This window comes from Lissotriton vulgaris, chromosome 4_1 (assembly GCF_964263255.1).
Source record: "Lissotriton vulgaris chromosome 4_1, aLisVul1.2, whole genome shotgun sequence".
In the NCBI taxonomy this organism is placed as follows: domain Eukaryota; kingdom Metazoa; phylum Chordata; class Amphibia; order Caudata; family Salamandridae; genus Lissotriton; species Lissotriton vulgaris.
The window spans coordinates 443771983-443795560 of NC_141691.1; positions in this window are offsets into that span (position 1 = coordinate 443771983).

The window sequence follows — 23578 nt, forward strand, 5'->3', positions numbered from 1 at the left end:
TGATTCGCAAACTGTTGCGATTCGATAAAATTACCGAATCGGTAAATTTACCGATTCGGAATATTTACCGATTCGGTAACTTTACCGATTCGGTGAATTTACCAATTCGGACGATTTTCAGTCCCCTACATCCCAAAAGCACAATACCGGTCGGAAACGGCCGTAAATCGGTATTTTCGGCCGTTTCCGACCGGTATTGGGCTACCCACATCTGGCCCTTAGTTCTTTATGTATCTTTCTTGCCTCTTTCTGCACTTCTCTTGCTTTTTTCTGCATTTTCCTTGCCTCTCTCTGCACTGCTCTTGCTTTTTTCTGTGCCCTTCTTTCTCTTTCTGCACCTTTATTCCTATTTCTATACCTTTTTCCCTTTCTGTAACTGTCTTGCTGGTGTCTGCAATTCTATTGCCTCTTTCCGGACTTCTCGTTCTTCTTTCTGCACCCCCTTGGCTCTTTCTGGACATTTCATTTTTGGCACCTCTCTTGCTTCCTTCTGTACTTCTCTTGCCTTTTTCTACATTTCTCTGGCTTCATTCTGTACCTCTCTTGCTTCTTTCTGTACCTTTCTCGCTACTTTTTGAACCTCTCTTGCTTCTATTTACACTTTTCTTGCCATATCCGGTACCTCTATTTCTTCTTTCTGTACCGTTATTCACCTTTCTCTACCTCTCTTGCTTTTTTCTTCATCTCACTAGCATCTTTCTGTACTGACTTGCCTAGTTCTGCACCTCACTCTTTTCTTTCTGTACCTCTCTTGATTCTTTCTCCACCTCTCTTGCTTCTTCCTATATTTGTCATGCCTCTTTCTGTACTTTTCTTCTCCTTCTGCACTTCTCTATCCTCTTTCTGTACTACTCTTGCTTCTTTCTGCCCCTTTCTTCTTCTATCTATACTTCTCTTGGCTCTTTCTGCACCTCCCTTCTTTCTGTACCTCTCCTACCTCTTCCTGTGCTTCCATTTCTAATTCTGCATCTCTCTTGCTCCTTTGTGTACCCTTTTCCTCTTTCTGCACTAAGCATGGGCGAATTTTGCGAGTATGGCGTTCGCGAATTTTGCGAATTTGCGAACTCGCAATCCGCAAAATCCGCGAATTCTCGCGAATTTGTGGGGTTTTTTGTGTTCGCAAGGATTTCTGCCAGTTCGCGAGGGTTTTGTACCAGTTCGCAATTGAGAACTTACATGTCGGCTCGCAACGGTCGCGATTATGTTGTTTCTACGTCTGGTTCATCATCACAGGTTCCCAGCACCCTCTGTTTCACCCCTGCCACCCTCTGTTTCACCCATGCCACCCTCTGGTACATCAATGCCACCCTCTGGTTCATCATCACTGTAGTTTATGGGGGGGGGAAGCAAGCACACCTGCCCTGCTTCAACTGACATGAATTAATTTGGGGTTGATTTATTAATGTGCCACTGTTTTAAAATTCCAGTCTGGCACCTGCTTCCTTATCTGTCATTTTCTTTCTGTTGCAGTGCAATTTTTTTTCCAGGACCTTTGTGGCCTACTTGTAGCTATTCTATGAGCCTGCTGTGAGGGTCAGAGCAGGGTCATACAAGTGTTGCAACTAGCAACTGAACTCTGGAGGGGCCCCAGTCAGGAAGCACTACAGGGAATGGTTACTAATGATGAGTTTGAACTTTTGCACCTGCTGAATGCTTTCACTTTGCAAAACTCATTTTTCTGCAGAACAGCATTACAGCAACTGTAATGCCCCAAACAAGCTTACTTGTGAAAGTTGATTTCTAATCCAAAAGTGATCCAAAGAAAGTCAAAAGGCCTCAAATCCAAAAAAGTGCAAGCAAATGTCAACCTGAGGAGTTATTCTGATAAAAATTATCATTTTCAGAAGGTCTATGCTGCTTGCTAGTGGATTTCTTGTGCAGAATTGCAATTTTTGTAATTTCGCGAGTGCGAGATTTTTGCTGCCTGCCGCACCTACATGTTCGCAATTGCAAACTTACACCGCACGCCGCAAAATTGTATCACCAAAAAAAAACAAAACGCTGCATGCGAATTTGCGGATTTTCGGTAAATTCGCGAGCGTTCGTGGATTGCGAATTTACCGAAAATCCGCAAAATCCGCGAGCGGAATGGATTTTCCGCCCATGCTTATTCTGCACCACTCTTGCTTCTTTCTGCACTTCTCTTGCCTCTTTCAGCACTTCTCTTACCTCTTTTTGCACCTCTCGCCTCTTTCTAGTAATTTCTTCTTCTTTTTGTAACTCTATTGCATTTTCTGCAATTATTTTACCTCTATCTACACTTCTCATGCTTGTTTCTGTACCTCGTTTGCTTGTTTCTGCATCTTTCTTGCCTCTTTCTGCAACTCTATTATTTCTTTCTGCACTTCTCTTGTGTCTCTTCGGACCACTCCTGCTTTTTTCCTGTACCTGTCTTCCTCTTTCTGCACCTCTCTTGTTTCTTTCTGCACTTCTCTTGCTTTTTCTATGCCTTTCTTCCTCTTTCTGTACCTTTCTTCCACTTTCTGTACCTTGTTTACTCTTTCTGTATCTCTCTTGCTTCCTTCTGTACTTCTCTTGCCTCATTCTGCACTTCTCTGGCTTCGTTATGTACCTATCTTGCTTCTTTCTGTCCCTCTCTTACTTCTTTTTGCACCTCTCTTGCTCCTTTCTACACTTTCTTGACACTTTCTGTACCTTTCTTTCTTCATTCTGTATCTATCTTCCCTTTTTTGCACATCTCTTCCCTCTTTTCATACTTCTCTTGCTTGTTTCTGTACTTCTTCTTCTTTCAGGACTTTTCTTGCCTCTTTGTGCACCTATCTTGCTTCTTTCTGCAATACCCTTGCCTCTCTCTGCACCTCTCTTGCTTTTGTCAGCACTTTTCTTTCCCTTTATGCACAACTCTTGATTCTTTCTGTACCTCTCTTGCTTCTTTCTACACTGCTCTTGCTTTTTTTCTGTGCCTTTCTTCCTCTTGCTGCACCTTTCTTCCTCTTTCTATACCCTTTTCCCTTTCTATAACTCTCTTGCTGGTGTCTGCACTTCTCTTGCGACTTTCTGGCCTTGTCTTGCCTCTTTCTGCACCTCCATTGCCTCTTTCTGCACATTTCTTCTTGTTGCACCTCTCTTGCTTTCTTCTTCACTTCTCTTGCCTCTTTCAGCACTACTCTTGCCTCTTTCTATAGATCTCTTACCTCTTTCTGCACCTCTCACCTCTTTCTATTCATTTCTTCTTCTTTTTGCCTCTTTACACACTTCTCATGCTCTTTTGCTTCTTTCTGCACATTTATTCTTGTTGCATTTCTCTTGCTTCTTTCTGCACTTCTCTTGCCACTTTCTATAGATCTCTTACCTCTTTCTGCACCTCTCGCCTTTTACTATTCATTTCTTCTTTTTTTGCAACTCTATTGCACTTTCTGCACTTATTTTGCCTCTTTATACACTTGTCATGCTTGTTTATGTACCTCTTTTGCAACTTTCTTGCCTCTTTCTGCACCTCTCTTATTTCTTTCTGTACTGCTCTTGTGTCTCTCTGGACCGCTCTTGCTTTTTTCTGCACCTGTCTTCCTCTTTATGTACCTCTCTTGCTTCTTTCTGCACATCTCTTGCTCCTTTCTGTACTTCTCTTGCTTTTTTCCAATTGTTCTACCTCTTTCTATACCTTTATTCGTCTTTCTCTATCTCTATTGCTTCTTTCTGTACTTCACTTGCCTCGTTCTGCACTTCTTTGGCTTTGTTCTGCACCTCTCTTGCTTCTTTCTGTCCCTCTCTTGTATTTATTGCACCTCTCTTGCTTCTCTCTATACTTTTCTTGCCACTTTCGGTACCTCTCTTTCTTCATTTTGTACCTATCTTCTCTTTTCTGTACCTCTCTTGCTTCTTTCGCACCTCTCATGCTTTTTTCTGCATCTCACTAGCTTCTTTCTGCACATCACTTGCCTATTTCTGCACCTCACTCTTTCTTTCTGTACCTCTCTTGCTTCTTTCTGCACCTATCTTGCTTCTTTCTATACTTCTCATGCTTTTTTCTGTACTTGTCTTCCTCTTTGTGTGCCTTCCTTCCTCTTTCAACACCTCCGTCCTCTTTCTGCACTTCTCTTGCCCCATTCAATACCTTTCTTGCCTCAATCCGCACCTGTCTTGCCTTTTAATGCATCTCTCTTGCCTCTTTCTGCATCTCTCCTGCTTCTCTCTGTACCTCGCTTCATTTTGCATCTCTCTTGCTTCTTTCTGTACATCTCCTGCTTCTTTTTTAACCTCTCATGCTTCTGTCTTCTTTCTGTACCTTTCCTCCACTTTCTGCACCCCTCTTGCTTCTTTCTATACCTCACTTGCCTAATTCTGCACCTCAATATTTCCTTTCTGCTCCTCTCTTTCTTCTTTCTACACCTCTCAAGATTCTTTCTATACTTCTCAAGCTTCTTTCTACACTTTCCTTCCTCTTTCCGTACTTCTCTAGCCTCTTTCTGCACTTCTTTTGCTTCTTTCTGCACCTTTCTTCTTCTTTCTATACTTCGTTTGCCTCTTTGCCCCTCCCTTCTTTCTGCACCTTTCTTGCCTCTTCCTGTGCTTCTATTCCTCATTCTGTGTCTCTCTTACTTCTTTATGCACCTTTTCCTCTTTCTGCACCTCTCTATTGCTTCTTTCTGCACTTCTCTTGCCTCTTTCTATAGATCTCCTGCCTCTTTTTTTTACCTCTCTTGCCTCTTTCTACTCATTTCCTCTTTCTGTACCTCTCTTGCACTTTCTGCACTTTGCTTGCCTCTTTCTGCACTTCTACTGCTTGTTTTTCTAACTCGTTTGCTTCTTTCTGCAGCTTTCTAGCTTCTTCCTGTACCTCTCTAACCTCTTTCTGTACCTCTTTTGCTTCTTTCTGCACCTCTCTTGCTTCATTCTGCTTCACTCTTGCTTCTTTCTGCACTTCTGTTGGGTCTCTCTGGACCGTTCTTGCTTTTTTCTGTACCTGTCTTCTTCTTTATGCACCTCTCTTGCTTCTTTATGCATGTTTCTTGCTTTTTTCTATCCCTTTCTTTCTCTTTATGCACCTTTCCTCTCACTGTACCTCTCTTGCTTTCTTCTGTACTTCTCTTTGCCTCTTTCTGCAGTTCTCTGGCATTGTTCTGTACCTCTCTTGCTTCTTTCTGTCCCTCTCTTGTTTATTTTTGTACCTCTTTTGCTTCTTTCTACAGTTTTCTTGCCACTTTCTGTACCTCTCTTTCTTCATTCTGTATCTATCTTCCCTTTTCTGCAACTCTCTTGCCTCTTTTTGTACTTCTCTTGCTTGTTTCTGTACCTCTTCTTCTTTCATGACCTTTCTTGCCTCTTTGTGCACCTCACTTGCTTCTTTCTGCAATTCCCTTGCCTCTCTCTGCACCTCTCTTGCTTTTTTCGACACCTGTCTTTCCCTTTATGCACAGCTCTTGATTCTTTCTGTACCTCTCTTGCTTCTTTCTGCACTGCTCTTGCTTTTTTATGTGCCTTTCTTCCTCTTGCTGCACCTTTCTTCCTCTTTCTATACCTTTTTCCCTTTCTGTAACTCTCTTGCTGGTGTCTGTACTTCTCTTGCCACTTTCTGGCCTTGTCTTGCCTCTTTCTGCACCTCCCTCGCCTCTTTCTGCACATTTCTTCTTGTTATACCTCTCTTGCTTCCTTCTGCACTTTTCTTGCCTCTTTCAGCACTTCTCTTGCCTCTTTCTATAGATCTCTTACCTCTTTCTGCACCTCTCGCCTCTTACTATTCATTTCTTCTTCTTTTTGCAACTCTATTGTGCTTTCTTCACTTATTTTGCCTCCTTATACACTTCTCATGCTTGTTTCTGTACCTCTTTTTCATGTTTTTGCATCTTTCTTACCTCTTTCTGCACCTCTCTTATTTCTTTCTGTACTACTCTTGTGTCTCTCTGGACCGCTTTTGCTTTTTTCTGCACCTGTCTTCTTCTTTATGCACCTCTCTTGCTTCGTTCTGCACAACTCTTGCTTCTTTCTGTACTTCTCTTGCTTCTGTCCATGCTTTTCTTCCTCTTTATATACCTTTATTCCTCTTTCTGTATCTCTATTGCTTACTTCTGTACTTCTCTTGCCTCGTTCTGCACTTCTCTGGCTTTGTTCTGTACCTCTCTTGCTTCTTTCTGTCACTCTCTTGTATTTTTTGCACCTCTCTTGCTTCTTTCTGCACTTTTCTTGCCACTTTCGGTACCTCTCTTTCTTCATTTTGTACCTATCTTCTTTTCTGTACCTCTCTTGCTTCTTTCGCACCTCTCATGCTTCTTTCTGCATCTCACTAGCTTCTTTCTGCACATCACTTGCCTAGTTCTGCACCTCACTCTTTCTTTCTGCACCTATCTTGCTTCTTTATATACTTCTCATGCTTTTTTCTACACTTTTCATCCTCTTTGTGTGCCTACCTTCCACTTTGAACACCTCTGTCCTCTTTCTGCACTTCTCTTGCGTCATTCTGTACCTTTCTTGCCTCAATCTGCACCTGTCTTGCCTTTTAATGCATCTCTCTTGCCTCTTTCTGCACCTCTCCTGCTTCTTTCTGTACCTAGCTTCATTTTGCATCTCTCTTGCTTCTTTCTGTACCTCTCTTTGTTCTTTTGGAAACTCTCATGCTTCTGTTCACACGTTTCTTGCCATTTTCTGCATTTCTATGTTTTCTTTCTGTACCTTTCCTCCCCTTTCTGCACCCCTCTTGCTTCTTTCTATGCCTCAATTGCCTAATTCTGCACCTCAATATTTCCTTTCTGCTCCTCTCTTCCTTCACCTCTTAAGCTTCTTTCTATACTTCTCAAGCTTCTTTCTACACTATTCTTCCTCTTTCTGTACTTCTCTAGCCTCTTTCTAAATATAAATTGATACTTGTATAGCTCAGGCTCTGGGGGGAAGCATTTCAGGCTTGCGTGCACTCCCGCCCCGGCCCCCGCCCGCCACAACATTGTCCGGGACACAGACAATGTCGTGGCGGGCAGGGGCTGGGGCGGGAGTGCACGCAAGCCTGAAATGCTGCCCCCAGCCCCCTTCTGCCCCAGGCAACGCTGGGGCGGGCTGCTAGTGTATATATATATATATATATATATATATATATATCCAGAAAATTACCGTCTTTGATCGTTGACAGAGAGTTGAAGCCCAGGTCAGCTTTGTTCAAGTGCTTTTATTTGGCAACATCAACACCCAACGCGTTTCACAGCCTTCGCCGCTTTCTCACGAGTGAATGGTTGTGTTAGTTCAATAAAGTTATATACAATAACAAAAACTTCGTCATGTGACCCATTGCATGAAACATTCAAAAGTGAAAACATACTCTCTCAATGATACTTCTCATTTTGCATTTGTGTGCTTGGTCACGGAATACCCATATTTACTTAACATAATAGTAAAAAGTAAACGGAAAAACATTAGTGGGTATTTATATTGCATTTCGGAAAAGGTTGTGTGCTTTTCGGCACCACGAACTCCACTTCCCATAATTCATTATGCCTTAGGTCAACTTGCATTTCAGCGATACTAACTTATTCTGAATTACCTCATTCAGTAAGTTCTCCTGTAGCACTGTATGCCTAGACATTGAACGCGGTACATTCTGAGTGGCATCATTAAATAAATATTCAGCGCGATCACTCACGCGCTGCTGAATTGAGTCATTCAGCGTCCTCTAGACCCCGACTGCTTACGGGCATTAGTACCTTACTGATATATCGCCTCAGTAGGCTGACAGTTCAAGATCTTGCATGTCCTTATTATGGGTGGATCCCATGCTTATTTCCTCATACATAGAGCCCCAGTGGGCTTAAACGTGTAAATTATATCAAATGCAATCCTGCAATACCGCTTGAATCATCCTGTGCTTGAATCACTCTGTGTATTGCTTGTGACTTTCATTCAATTCACGCATTCCGCAGTGAACACCCGGGACCTGCAAAATGAGAGAGCATGTCAGTTAAAATCATAGCTTCTGTTATCACACTTTTGATAAAACAAACATAATTCATCGAGTTCTATGAAGACATCAAGTTTTGATTACACATCAGTTTCAACTAGACGCTATTTGTATCCAAGGTGAGATGCCAGTCCCTCATCAATGTTGTGCCCAGATGGAGACAGTGTTTGGAATCCAATTATAAACCTAGATTCAAGTCTACGTAATTCCTTGACTCTGTCCCCTCCTCTCTCTCTTTTAGGTACACTGTCCAACACCACAAATGATAATAAATTCGTGTTTTGGTTGTGTTCACTAAAAAAGTGACGGGCAATTGGGTATTGTTGGTCATAGTGGTTTATGGCCCTCAGGTGTTCCAGTACTCTTTTTTTCGCTTTATGTACCGTGCTCCCTATGTAAAATAATTCACAGGGGCACTTGAGGGCATACACTGCGTATTCAGTCTCGCACGATAGATGTTTCTGTATTTTGAATGGTTTGGTCTTGGTAGATAACTTGACCGTTTTACAGTTTTTACTATTTTTACAGGCCTTGCATTTGCCACAGATGTAGAATCCCTGTACTGGGTTCATTTTTTTGGGCACTGATTTTGGCAAGTTTGCTGGGCTCACTAGATCACTCATAGATTTTCCTTTTCTAAAGGTGATTTGTGGGTAATCTTTTACTGACTTCCCAATATCAAGGTCAGTCTGTAAAATGCTCCAATGTTTCTCCTGCCCCTGTGAATTATTTTACATAGGGAGCACGGTACATAAAGCGAAAAAAAGAGTACTGGAACACCTGAGGGCCATAAACCACCATGACCAACAATACCCAATTGCCCGTCACTTTTAACTGCAAGGTATGCGAGATTGCGAAACCTACTACAGAACTCACAATGCCAAATAAGAAAGTTTGGAAAATCCAAGAATGCATAACCTGCAATAGCAAGTACACTATTTATATGATTGAGTGCCCCTGCAACAAAAGGTACATCGGCAGCACCATTTGCGAATTAAAGAAAAGAATTCTGGAGCATGTGCGGGCAACAATCCACAGAGACAGGAGCAATGCTGTTGCCAAGCACATGGAGGCACAACACAATGGGGACTGGAAGCAATTACGCTTCTGGGGTCTGGAAACAATGGCTCTCGCGGACAGGGGAGGCCACATGGAAAAGCTCTTGAGACGCAAGGAATCCAGACATATCTTATCATTCAGAACCATGACCCCATTTGGCCTCAACCAGTCAGAAGAACTTTATATTCACTTATAGCGGACTCTAAAACATGTAATAATCATCATGCTATAACTATTTTGCCTCCTCCCGCTCATTCAAAATTTTAAAATCCTCATCCTTATGAATGTCATTAATTTTATTTCATTTTTACCCCTGCACGTCACTTCCCTCACTCTTTGGCACACAGGCTCACCTAATACATACCATGGAATTAGCCCACCGGAGGGCAGTACCTTTGTTGTTTCCAAATGAAATGGTAATGAACTACATTTCCCTATATAAATTGTGATAACCTGCAGGTACCTAGCAATTGGAGATATTGTATACATAAATACAATGCCAACTACAAATCCCATAATGCTGTTAATTGTGGTAGATTAAAATGCCCACTGGAGGGCAGGACTTTTAAGTTTAAAATTAGACATTTCAGTTTGAAGTTTCAATTAACGTGAAACATTGTGATAAATATTGTCCAAAAATGATTGAGAAACAATTGAAAGGTATTTGATGAGTTTACGTTTTACAATCATGCTGAAAACTACAAATCCCACAATGCTTGTAAATACACACCCAGTGGGCGGTACCTGTAATGTTTGGGGAAGGTTTCAAAACATTGTGAGCCTCACACACAAACTGACCGTGAGCAAGACAGCGGACGCTGTCGAAACGCGTTGGTGTTTGTTGTTTTTTTGACCCCATGGATTAATAAATCACTATGAAACTCAGAATGCAGTGAAGTGCTGGAATTGATTTCAAAAGTGACTCCATATTCTCGCCCTTGAGGGGAGAGATATTGTGCAAATATTACCTACTGGCTATCGCCAGTAGGTATATATAGTTAGGATTAATTCCCTATGGGATTTCTGAAAATTCTATGTCTAATAACTTTGGCGTTTGTGGACGGAATCGGCTGAAATGGTGGGGTTTCGTCAAGGGGGGGCCGAGAAAAAAGGGGGGTCCCAAAACGCGTTTTTCCCATTCATTTTTCCATAGGGCCTTTGGCCTCACTTTTAGCTCGAACGGCTGAATGGATTTGCACGAAACTTGGCAAAATTGTAGGGACTGTTAGCCCGATGTGCCTTTGCTAGGTCTCAATATATGTGCTTCAGTGGATTTTGAGAAATTAACGTTTAAATCAAGATATATATCTGTAACAGCGCTCCGGGCAGCGATCCGGTCCGCTTACTTTTCGCTTATCGGAACTTTGCGCGCAGAAAGCTGATTGGCTCTCCGGTGTCTGTCAACATTCTAAACAGTCCGGAGCGGCCGCCATCTTGTCTCTCGGTAGGATCGAGAGAGAAGAAGAGGTGAAAAACGAAAGGGGAATTTAATGAAAGGGGGCAAGGTATCCCCCTCTTGACCCCCTAGGAATGTTGTTGGGGTTATTAAAGGGTCCCGTGGGGAAAATAAAAAAAAATGATTTTTCACGGTAGAAGCGCTTCACGGGCCGCGAACTGGTAGCGAAACGGGAATTCGCCATTTTGTGCTTCGTTAATTAAATTACTAGGTATAAGTGGGTGCGGGAGACGTATCCTAATCCCCTATGTTTCCTGAGGGTGGCTGAGGAGGCTGATATATGTTGATACATCTCTTCCAGCGGCTGTGCGTGAGCTTTTTTTTTTTTTTGCTGCGTGACAGTCCGGAGCGGCCGCCATCTTGTCTCTCGGTAGGATCGAGAGAGAAAAAAAGGTGAAAAACTAAGGGGGAATTTAATGAAAGGGGGCAAGGTATCCCCCTCTTGACCCCCTAGGAATGTTGTTGGGGTTATTAAAGGGACCCGTGGGGAAAATAAAAAAAAAATGATTTTTCACGGTAGAAGCGCTTCACGGGCCGCGAACTGGGCCGCAAACTGGTAGCGAAACGGGAATTCGCCATTTTGTGCTTCGTTAATTAAAGTACTAGGTATAAGGGGGTGCGGGAGACGTATCCTAATCCCCTATGTTTCCTGAGGGTGGCTGAGGAGGCTGATATATGTTGATACATCTCTTCCATCGGCTGCCCCGTCTTGCCTTTTTTCGAATGCCACAATTTTGTCGTGCACGGCAGCCATTTTAGATGCCAGGCTGGTCCCAGGCTATCACCTAACCCTGCGGATGTAGTTTATGGCCCCAGCTGTAGAGAATTCAGACATGCCAATCCTCCTGATTCAGGCGTGTGACTACTGTTTCAGTGCTAGTCTCCCGCCTCTCGATTTCTGCAAGCAAAAACCCGGGGGCATATTACGAACAACTAGCGATAATTTTTGTCTCTAACTTGTTTAGAGACAAAAATTATCGCCGCACATCGGCGATTTTTATCGCAGATAAACCTTGCTATTATCGCAGAAAAGTCAGCGATATTCATGTATTATCGACCTAATGCTCTTAGCCATGTTATCCACCTCCCATTGGATAACATGGCTAAGAACTGCTCAGGGCAGGTGTTAGATTTTGGAGATATTCGCGCTTAGCGCGAATATCTCCAAAAGTTGGTAATAGAAGGCAGCGATGTTAGGGACTGTTTCTAGTCGCTAACATCTTGGCACGCCACTTTGCATGTCATTAGTGATAAGTATCACTGACATGCAAAGCGGGGCCCAAGATGGTCGCAATCTCCTTTTAGCTGTCACTAACTGGTGTTAGCGACAGCTTGGTAATAGGGAGATAATTTTATCTCCGCTTTCAAGGCTTTTAAAGCCAAAAAAGCGGAGATAAACCCCCTTGATAATATGCCCCACGATTCCTTGGGGGTTTCAGCTGACAGGGCTTGGTATTGGGTTACATGGTAATTTTTCCAGGAAACGTCAGAGGGTCGATGCAGGGGTTCTAGAAGAGGTGATAAACCATTTAAGCCTCATGAACAAGCGCATGGTCTTTTAAAGATTTGTGAAGTACTCGGAGCGGCGGTGTGTGTGTGTGCCCTCTTTCAGGAGCGGGCGGGGGGGCACTGCCAGCAACTTGCCAGGTCAGGTAGTGTTCAACACGTGCATCACCCTTTCTCTGCTTGCTATTGCGCTCCATGCTTCGGAAAGGTAAGAAAAAGAACGTGCATTTGAGTTTGAAATGTCCGATCCTGCAGAAGCACACTGCCCACACATGACAATAACCCGATTCAAGGCCCCATTCACCCGTTTTAAAAAAAATAGATAACACTCCAACAAAGTAAGGTTATAAAACTTTATTAACTACTAACTTTAACGAACGGAACAAAAACTAAAAACATTTAAACATTTCTCAACACAAAAAGCAACAATGGTTAGAAGCTGTCTTTTGTGCGAATAGTCCCAAGGCAGCACAACGTGCAGAGTTCTGGACGGCACCCAGGTGATGTCGCCTGGGTGCCGCACTGGTTTAGGGATCCTACAATGCAGCACAGAAAAACAGCGTGGGGCGTCCCGGGTGGTGCGGGGGGAGGCCTCGTCAGTAGCGGTCTGTTGTGCGAATAGTCCCAAGGCAGCAGAACGCGCTGAGATGTGGATGGCACCCAGGTGATGTCCAGTAAACTGCTGCACTGGTTTTGGTATCCTACAATGCTGCTCCGAAAATTGGCGTGCGGCGGCCCGGGGGGGGGCGTGGGGGAGCCGGCGTGAACGGGCCTCCCCAGGTGGCGGCCATCTAGCTGAGTTGCGCCCGCTCTTGCGGCTACAGCGTCTCGCTCACCATGTTGTTGAGTTGCTCCCACTCTTGCAGTGCAGCGATAGGCGGCTGCCACATGGCTCTTAAAATGGCGGACGGCTCCTCGGTTTTAGGCCTGGTCCACTGAAATGGCCCTGGGACACTTTGGAACTCGGACGCTTGCCTGCTAGGGCTTGGGCTCCATTCTCGAAAAGCGTTCCCTCAGCCGTGAAGATTGTATAAAAGTCTTGGGGGCCCCCGACTCCCGCAGGCTTCCGGTGGGGAGCGGCTGCCATGATTGCTCGCGGAATGACCACGACGGAGCCACGAGATGGTGGTGCTCTCATGCTGACGCCAGCTTCAGTCTGAATGATCCAGAAACAAGGTGGGGCTTTCATCGTTTGGGAAAAAAAAATGTTCTAAACCAATGAAAAGTGTTATTTTTAGGTCATATGACCAAGCCTTCCATCTTTAGGAAACCAAAAGTAAAATGAACCAATGAAAAGTTTTATAAACAAGTCACATGACCTGTTATGCAGCATAGGGCTACAAAAAGCGTAGAAAATCCGTTGGCACGTGAGGCGGCGTCAGTAGCGGACCGATGTGCGAATAGGCCGAAGGCAGTACAACGGGCCGAGATCCGGATGGTACCGAGGTGGTGTCCAGCAAATTGCCGCACTGGTGTGGCCATCCTACAATGCTGCGCCGAAAGACGGCGTGTCCAGCTGAGTTGCGGTCACTGTTGCGGTACAGTGACTCGAACGCGCCGAGATCCGGATGGCACCGAGGTGGTGTCCAGCAAATTGCCGCACTGGTGTGGCCATCCTACAATGCTGCGCCGAAAGACGGCGTGTCCAGCTGAATTGCGGTCACTGTTGCGGTACAGTGACTCGAACGCGCCGAGATCCGGATGGCACCGAGGTGGTGTCCAGGAAATTGCCGCACTGGTGTGGCCATCCTACAATGCTGCGCCGAAAGACGGCGTGTCCAGCTGAGTTGCGGTCACTGTTGCGGTACAGTGAGTCGAACGCGCCGAGATCTGGATGGCCCCGATGTTGTGTCCAGCAAGTTGCCACACTGGTGTGGCCATCCTACAATGCTGCGCCGAAAGTCGGCGTGGGGTGCCCCGTTGGCTTATGAGGTGATGTCAGTAGTGGACCGATGTGTGAATAGGTCGAAACCAGCACAAGGCGCCAAGATCCGAATGGCAAGTCCTGGATGTTGAGTGCCTCAGTTGAGAGTTCTGAGCAGTGCTTGTAAGACTGTCTGAAGCTTATTTGCACCTGCTGCAGCTTCACTAGGTCCGGCGGAACTTTTTTCCTTTTCCTTTCTGCTTCTTTTCCTACAATGCGTTTCATCTGAAGACACGACCAGGTCCCTGAATGTGTGCAGGGGGACGCTATTGATTGAATGAAAATGGCGGCTTGACACAAAGCTGACTCAAGCGTTACTGTTGGTGCTATACAGAAAAAAATTGGTTTTCAGTTTGTACATTCTTCAGGTTTTTTTTTTCCATCCAAGTCTGATTGAGAGTTTGTAGAAAAATGGCTTCAGATTTTCCACATACTACTCTTCAACATTCTTCCTAAATGTAACAATGTGAAACTCACTAGGAGAACGGCTGTTTCTGTTTCCTTTCAAAATGCTGCCAACAATATTTTCTGAATGGAAGACACCATCTTGTAGCATAAAGGGCCGAAAGGGGTTCTGGTCTGGCCGATGGTTGGTGGAGACATTTTGACTATATCTTGGACCTGCCCGGCCTCGCCCAAAATGGCGCCGGTATAAATGGGACTCGTAACTCCTTGCCCGCAAATGTATATCTAGAAAATGTTATTGTAAGTGGCCCTGTTCTATTTTAATTACAAAATGTATGTCCACCGATTCCGCAACTGTTAGACACCTTAGTTCTTGCAACCTAATGGCCCGCTCGTTACGTTCCTCTACAGTGTAAATGTCTCCTCATCATATACGATTTCAGTTTGCTCCGTGGCCGGCCCACGTGGTTATAGGCCCGTATTTGTATACTGACATTTTCACAATAAAGGTTTTTAAAACAAAACACGGTAGTAGTATTTACATTGGTAAAGTTTTTACTTTTAGTGACTGTTTTCGAATCAGTAAAAGGCAAGTGAAATAAAGCAGTCCAATTACATGACGGATAAAAGGTATAATATGTAGGAACGCAGTAAAGATAAATGGTCAAGGGCAGTTGTGTTTTTCATGTCTGCAACATAAAGTGATCGATAAGAATCTGATAATCAGGCGTATCGGCGACTAAGACAGCAGGCCGAATCTCTTTTACTCAACGGCTCCGTCATGGAAGGAAGAAACGCCCTTTTTCTCGAAAAAGGAATATATTTTACTTGCAAGACAGTTGTAAATTTTCCGGGAAAGTACATTAGCCTGGAATATTATAACATATGTTTGAAAAAAAAATATTGTTCGAAAATAATAAAAAGCGTAATTTTTAGGTCATATGACCAAGCTTTTCATCATTAAATTAACAAAAGTAAAATGAACCAATGAAAAGTTTTATTAACAAGTCACATGACCTGTTATGCTTACGTTACGCGCTGCGCGCCGCGCCTCGGATCACTTCCGGGTGCGCTAACGCGGCGTGTCATAAAACGCATTACGCGACAACGTAGGTCAAGAATATAGTCTAAATGTCTCCACCAACCAGCGTTCAGAACACAACCCCTTTCAGCAGTCCAAAAAGTTCTGTTAAATGACAACAGAGGGGACAGGCAACAAGAACCATCAGTCAAAGAGGGGAGGGCAAGTTCTTCTCTTCCGGGTCATGTTGGGGCGCTACCGGAACTGATCGAATTGGTAGTCTATAGTGTTTCTGGATGTTTCAGACTAAAGCTGGCGTCAGCATGAGACCACTACCATCTCGTAGCTCCGTCGTGGCCATTCCACGAGCAATCATGGCAGCCGCTCCCCACCAGAAGCCTGCGGGAGTCGGAGGCCCCCAAGACTTTTGTAGAATCTTCACGGCTGAGGGGACGCTTTTCGAGAATGGGACCCAAGCCCTAGCAGACAAGCGTCCGAGTTCCAAGGTGTCCCAGGGCCATTTTAGTGGACCAGGCCCAAAACCGAAGAGCCGGCCGCCATTTTGAGAGTCCTGTGGCAGCCGCCTATCGCTGCACCGCAAGAGCGGGCGCATCTCAACTACATGGTGAGCGAGACGCTGTAGTCGCAAGAGCGGGCGGTAAACAGCTGAATGGCGGAAGAGGCACAGTGTAGCAAAAGCGGGCGGAATGGCAACTAAAACGATAAAGGGGCGCCCCACTACAGCTTGTCTTCAGGTCAAACGGATTGTGGGACAAGGTCCAGAATTGAAGAGTCATCAAAAGGCAAAAAGTTCCGCCGGACCCCGGGAGCCGGCCGCCTATGTCGGGGGCGATCTCAGGCTACACCAGTGCTATAAGACTTGGGGAGGGTGTCGGAGCCAAGCGTCTTCTCCGAGTCCATGGCCATCACACCGCCCCTCAGGGGCCTCCGTCAAGCTGTTTAGGAAGGTAACATATCACATTGTTTTCTAATGCAGTCAGGTCCACAAACGACACTCACTTACTTTGAGAATAGTGAAGCTGCAGTAGGTGGAAATAAGCTTCAGACAGTGTTACAAGCACTGCTCAGAACTCTTAACTATGGCACCCAACATCCAGAACTTATGCTATTTGAGAATGGCAGTGACATCGAAGCATCTCAGGGACCAAAACCATTAACGTACTTTCACGTATGAAAATCTTACTTGGGGAGGGGGCAGGAGCGAAGCGCCCCCTCCCAGTCAGCGCCACCACACCGTATGTTGAAAATCTGAAGCCATCGTTCTACAAAGTCAACCAAACTTGGATTGAAAAATCTAGAAAAATGTACAAACTGAAAACCAGTTTTGGTCTGCATAGCATCAGTAGCAACGCTTGAGTCAGCTTTGTGTCAAGCCGCCATTTTGATTCAACAAAGCACAGGCATTGAAAAAGGCTGAAATTCAGAACTCTAAACTATGGCACCCAACATCCAGGAGCTTGCCATCCGGATCTTGGAGCCTTGTGCTGTTTTCGATCTATTCACACATCGGTCCACTACTGACATCATCTTATAAACCAACGTTATGTAAATAGTTTTTTAATAAAATGTTTTACCCTGTTTCTTTGCTGGTGTGTTGTCTATATTTTTAATATTTGCATAGGGTTTGTCGTTATTTTGGGCGGGATGGGTGACGGAGCCGAGCTGTCTTGCAGCCCTCATGGTGTGGAGCTCAGTTCATCTCACTATTTTCGTATTTCTCATGAAGGGTTGTTCCTAATATTTCTATTTTAGCGAGGTCAAAAAGAGATCCAATTAGTGGCCTACTGATTTTGCTCGATTACTTTTATTTTTTTTACACGATTTTTCACTATCTGCAAAGACTAAACAGAGTATTGCGACTTTGTGCTTGTTTGTAAATAGAGAATGATCCAAAGAGAACCAATTCTAAAACAGTAAATGCTTGGACAACAATCAATCAAATGGAGAGACAAGGAGGCACGACGGATTACAACGGGGGTAAAGGCCTGCGTTAACTACCCTTCAGTATCTGCAAAGAGAGAGTACTACTAAGACAAAAGAGGGGAGGGGGGGGGTGCAGCGTTCAAAGCACATCAGCGTGCATAAATACGAAAATGTTTTTATCTATCACGTACTTGACATTTTAAAGCTTTTCATATTTGCTATTAAAAAACCAATGAAATTCACAGAAAAAACCATAGGTTATAGTGGATATATAGTTAGGAATTTGCATTTACAAAACCTTGAAAATTCAATGAAAAAACCATTGGTTTTAGGCCATATATAGTTAGGAATTAGCATTTACAAAACCTTATTTTACTCGCATAAAACCATTGAAATTCCATATATAGTTAGAAGCGCTAACTATATATCGCGCACCCGCAATCCACTGCTGATGATGTCACATATTACATCATTCATGACATGTCAGTGACATCACTGATGACATCACTGATGACATCTCAAATGACATCACTGATGACAACTCAAATGACATCACTGATGACATCTCAAATGACATCACTGATGACATCACTGATGACAACTCAAATGACATCACTGATGACATCTCATTTGTCATCACTGATCACATCACTCATGTGATAATACAATGAACCTCTTCAGACTCTAATATAACCTTACATACACTCAGTATAAACAGACACTCACAGACTGTCACTCATCCATGGAGTTACTCACACACCTAGTCAGTCATGCAAAGAATCAATCACACCTCCATTTCCTCAACTATACAGTTATACACATCTTACTTATTCAAACATATAATAACACATATTTACTCTCTTATATAATCCCTGATACAAGCTCACAGTGATCGATACAGCCACTCACACATTCACTGGCTCTTATGTTCAGTTATTTATATATTTCAACTCTCACATGTATTGTGTTTTACATACGTACTTACTTGCACATGTAGCAATGAGAAATCCATTCACTCACCAACACACCCATGCACAGTCAACCGCCCATATAGCTGTTTCCACATGCACTCTTGAACTCATACTCCTAGTGAATCAACTGCTTACACATCTATGCACAGAGTCACGCACCTCCCAGCCACCCACACACACACTCAGCCTCCCATTCAAATACTTGGGCAACCAATCAATAACCCATATGGCCACTCTTATAGCTACTGATCAACACATGCAGCAGCTTACACAACAACAAACATACTGATGCACAAATTAAGACAGTTTAGTCACTAACCCATGCACTCAGTGAGACACATTTAATCACTCTTTCATACAGTCAGTGATGCACCTACTAAATTCTTCATCCAGACACTTATACATCCACTCATTCTTCAATATGTAAAACATATTTAAACTTTACAGACACATACAATCACTGGATGTTGTGATCAGTGATGTCATCAGTGATGTCATTTGAGATGTCATCAGTGATGTCATCAGTGATGTCACTGACATGTCATGAATGATGTAATATGTGACATCATCAGCAGTGGATTGCGGGTGCGCGATATATAGTTAGCGCTTCTAACTATATATGGAATTTCAATGGTTTTATGCGAGTAAAATAAGGTTTTGTAAATGCTAATTCCTAACTATATATGGCCTAAAACCAATGGTTTTTTCATTGAATATATATATATATATATATATATATATATATATATATATATATATATATATATATATATATATATATATATATATATATATATATATATATATATATAAATATATATACCATTAGGATGTCTGTATATGATCTACAAGGTACTGATTAATTGTGATATATGGTGGGAGGTAAGACTCAGCTATCATTCAGCTGTCAGTCAGTGATTTAGTACAGAACCGACCAATATTCTGTCTAGGACTGCTCATGGTCAAAGATTTTTGAGACGGTAAGATTAATGTAAGCAGGCCCATAGGAAGTACACATCTTTCGTTGCTTAGACCAAAGTGAGCATCATCTGGCACATGCTCTGCGTGTGTCCACGCAGACACATTACTTGAAGCAACAAATGGCACAGACCATAAGATTGTGAGTCATCTTAATCACAAAGACAGAGTGGCAGCCTGCTCAGAACGATCGATTTCTCCCTGAGTGTGCACATCTTCAGAGAGAACAGCATTTGGGACACCAGGTACCCGTCTCCTTGAAGCAAGATGTAAGCTGCAATAACATTAAAAAACAGTGGATAATAAAGATTAATCCCACCCATTCTCCAACACAGCCATAGGAGAAATGGTTGGGAAGAAAGAGTAACTCGCTTCAGCTATAAGAGACGAGTTTAAAGTTGTCCTACCACAACTAAAACAAGCCCTGATGAAGGCCTTGATGTAAAAAAGTGTGCTGGTCCCACAGCTGCAAGGTCGAAACGCATCAGCACAACTCAGTGGTCTAGAATGATTTAGCAAAAGAGAAGCTGTTGCTTCTTTCAGCCGGGAGAGTTGGATTAAGACACACTCACCTGGCCCCTCCCCATCTCTTTCAAAAACCCCAGCCTTTGGATCTTTCTTGGGACGCTTTAGCAGAGGACCCTTGGAGCACGCCGGGCTGTGTGTTACAGCGAATCTCACCTACTTCTCGCGGAACCCGCTTCGCGGGTCCCGCATCGCTAGGTTGCCTGCCGATTTTAATTGACTCTTGCCTGCTGTTGGGAGGTGTGTTGCTGGTCAAGCAGGGCTGCGAGCAGAGTGCTAGCGTGGGCCTGGGACTACCTTTCCCAGAAGCACCGCTGCCCGGATTAACAGCACCTGGGCTGCTCTCCCTGCCTGCCCCTCCCCATCTCCTTCAAAAACCCCAGCCTTTGGATCTTTCTTGGGACGCTTTAGCAGAGGACCTTTGGAGCACGCCGGGCTGTGTGTTACAGTGAATCTCACCTACTTCTCGCGGAACCCGCTTCGCGGGTCCCGCATCGCTGGGTTGCCTGCCGATTTTAATTGACTCTTGCCTGCTGTTGGAAGGTGTGTTGCTGGTCAAGCAGGGCTGCGAGCAGAGTGCTAGCGCGGGCCTCGGACTAGCTTTCCCAGAAGCGCCGCTGCCCGGATTAACAGTACCTGGGCTGCTCTCCCTGCCTGCCCCTCCCCATCTCCTTCAAAAACCCCAGCCTTTGGATCTTTCTTGGGACGCTTTAGCAGAGGACCCTTGGAGCACCCTGGGCTGTATGTTACAGTGAATCTCACCTACTTCTTGCGGAACCCGCTTCGCGGGTCCCGCATTGCTGGGTTGCCTGCCGATTTTAATTGACTCTTGCCTGCTGTTGGGAGGTGTGTTGCTGGTCAAGCAGGGCTGCGAGCAGAGTGCTAGCGCGGGCCTGGGACTACCTTTCCCAGAAGCGCCGCTGCCTGGATTACCAGCATCTGGGCTGCTCTCCCTGCCTGCCCCTTCCCATCTCCTTCAAAAACCCCAGCCTTTGGATCTTTCTTGGGACGCTTTAGCAGAGGACCCTTGGAGCACGCAGGGCTGTGTGTGACAGTGAATCTCACCTACTTCTCACAGAACCCGCTTCGCGGGTCCCGCATTGCTGGGTTGTCTGCCGATTTTAATTGACTCTTGCCTGCTGTTGGGAGGTGTGTTGTTGGTCAAGCAGGGCTGCGAGCAGAGTGCTAGCGCGGGCCTGGGACTACCTTTCCCAGAAGCGCTGCTGCCCGGATTAACAGCACCTGGGCTGCTCTCCCTGCCTGCCCCTCCCCTTTTACATACAGTCCTATAAATTGGCTTGACAAGCCCCGCTGCGCGGGAGCGACCGGGAGCGACCAGGAGAAGCCCGGGACAAGGGCGGGCCATCTGTGGCCGTCCGTGGTCGGCCGTGGTTGGGCTGGGCCAGTCCCCCTGGTCACGGTTTTTTGTTTGCTCTCTCTTCACTTTGCCACCAGGTATATTGTTTTTGCGTTTAGATTCTCCCTATTCCATCTATATTATTTATCCCCTGTCTAGTTTGTTTCACATACAGTATGCCACTTCGTTCGGGCAAAGACCGTTCTGTTACCCTGCAGACGTCTAAAGGGGTGGTTTCTGGTCCTTTGGATGCCTTCATCACCAAGGCCACTGGAATACTTGAGAAAGAGATAGCCTTTGTAGAGAAAAGGCTGTCAATAGATCTTGTAAATGGGAAACGCTCATCTTTGGGGCCACTTGCTTCTGTCACTAGCCCACTTCCCCCATCGTTACCTGCTTTAAGTTCTAATATTATTCCTGTCGTGGTGGATGTTCATTGTGGTGTCGAAGGACCCTCGTTGCCACAATGTGGCGTCGACTTCGACAGGATTGATACACTAGGGAGTGGGGGGGAAGATAGTGTGCTGTCCAATAGCCCATCCCTACTAGCCTCTTCTACTGAAGAGGAATCCCCACATAATAATCTTCCTGGCAAAAGGAAGCGGAACAAGGAACATCAGAGAGGGGGTGTGTCTAAAATACCTAAAATGGTTAGTCATCCATCGACAGAAAATAATCATGATGTAACTAGTGGCTCTAAAAACACCTTACCTCCTAGTGATTATGATTCTTCTCTCTTTGCTCCAACAGGGGTCCTGAATCTTTGCCCTATAAGTATGGGTAGCAATGACATTGACATACTTGCTAAAATGGAGGTTCTTTTCAAGACTCTTTTGCTACCGGTCCTGGAAAGAACCAGGTTGAGGAACTTAAAATTAGATGGTCTTGAGACTCTTGTAACCACCAATTGCTGTTTACTTAAACAATTGGTGGACGACCAAGCTACACCTCAGGCCTCTGTCACTGCTAGAAATACTAAGACCCAGGGGAATAAACCTAGCTCCAACCAGGTTCCCTCTTCTGCTAGGCAGTCCCATAGTAATCCTTCTGGAGAGGGTCCCAATACCAACGTGGCTCGTCCACCAATACTTATGAAGGCTAGCTCTAAATCTAATGGCTCGCTGCAGCCAAGCTCTTCTAAAACGGCATCTACACAGGCGAAGACCCCCAACAAGGGAGTGCCCACACCTCCCTCCACACCCATAGGGACCTCTGGTGTTGCAGCTGGGCGTGGGAATACCAATCCCACCCAACCTCCAAGGAAAGTATTAAAAAGGGGGCCACCACCAGCGGACTTACCTATAGATGCTACGCCCTATACTATTGTTCTTACAGGCGTCGCACCCCTTAGGGAGGGCCATTTGGAATCCCATGGTGACCTTATGAATAAAGTTGCCTTTTGGCTAAATAAAAATCGTCCCCTTCCACCCTCTTCCTCAACTAAGATCCTGACTGTTCGCAGAGTAGATTGGGTGGGTTATTGTAAGAAGGACTTAGAAGGCAATTGTAGCCTCATAAATTTTCGGGATCCATGGGTAGTAGACTACATTCGTAGAGAGGCAAGGTTTGAGAGGTTGGGGGATGTGCAATCCCTGGGTTTGAATTATTTTTACCCCAAGAGACACGGTGTTCTCCCTCCCATTTGCTTTCCAATGCCTAGAAATGTAGGGAGGAACATAGCTGAGAGGATACCCAACTCCCCTTTCTTCCCTTGTTTGTCCAATCGGTTTGAATCCTTGTCTGGTCTTGAGGGCATTGACTGACTGCATCTTGACAAAGGGTTTGTATACTTATGTACCGAAGCCATAAGTACCAACTTGGTGGGTTATGATCTAGATCAGGATACCGATGAGGGTGTTCCAGAGAGAGGAAATTACACTGCAATCCCTAATCCACCTGAACAGTTACCTGACATTCCATCGAGACTAGTTACATCTACCGAGGAGGAATTGTGTGCCCTGGAGCCTATTCCTTTTCCTAGCCTAATTGATTCACTTAAGGTTGCCTCATGGAACATAGCGGGACTAAAGGGTCGAATTGATTCAGAGGATTGGGAAGCTTACATACATTCCTTCGATATCATTATTTTCCAGGAGAGCTGGGCCCCTGACCCCATATATCGAGTAGGGTATTTGAACTTTTTCAAACCTGCGATCCAGGGCCCCAAGGGGAGAGCCTCCGGAGGACTAGTGGTCTGGGTACAACAGTCCATTGGGTATAGACCGATTGAACTTACAGTGGCTAATCCTGACCTATTAGGAATCATGATTAGTAGGGCAGACAAACAGGATATAGTAATTATAAATATCTATGCCCGTGGACGTCCAGGTGGTCGTAGGCCGATCATCATGGACGATTTAGACCAGCTCCTTGATGAAATAGGCAGGGACAAACTTATCTTTTTAACCGGGGATCTAAATTGTTCATTTGAACCATTGCTCAGTGTGGGCAAGGATTTAGGGGTAGAGGAAGATGCAGTTTGGGGCGTTCCGCCTTTTACTTATAGATAAGGGTGTGAAGGCCACCGAAGCG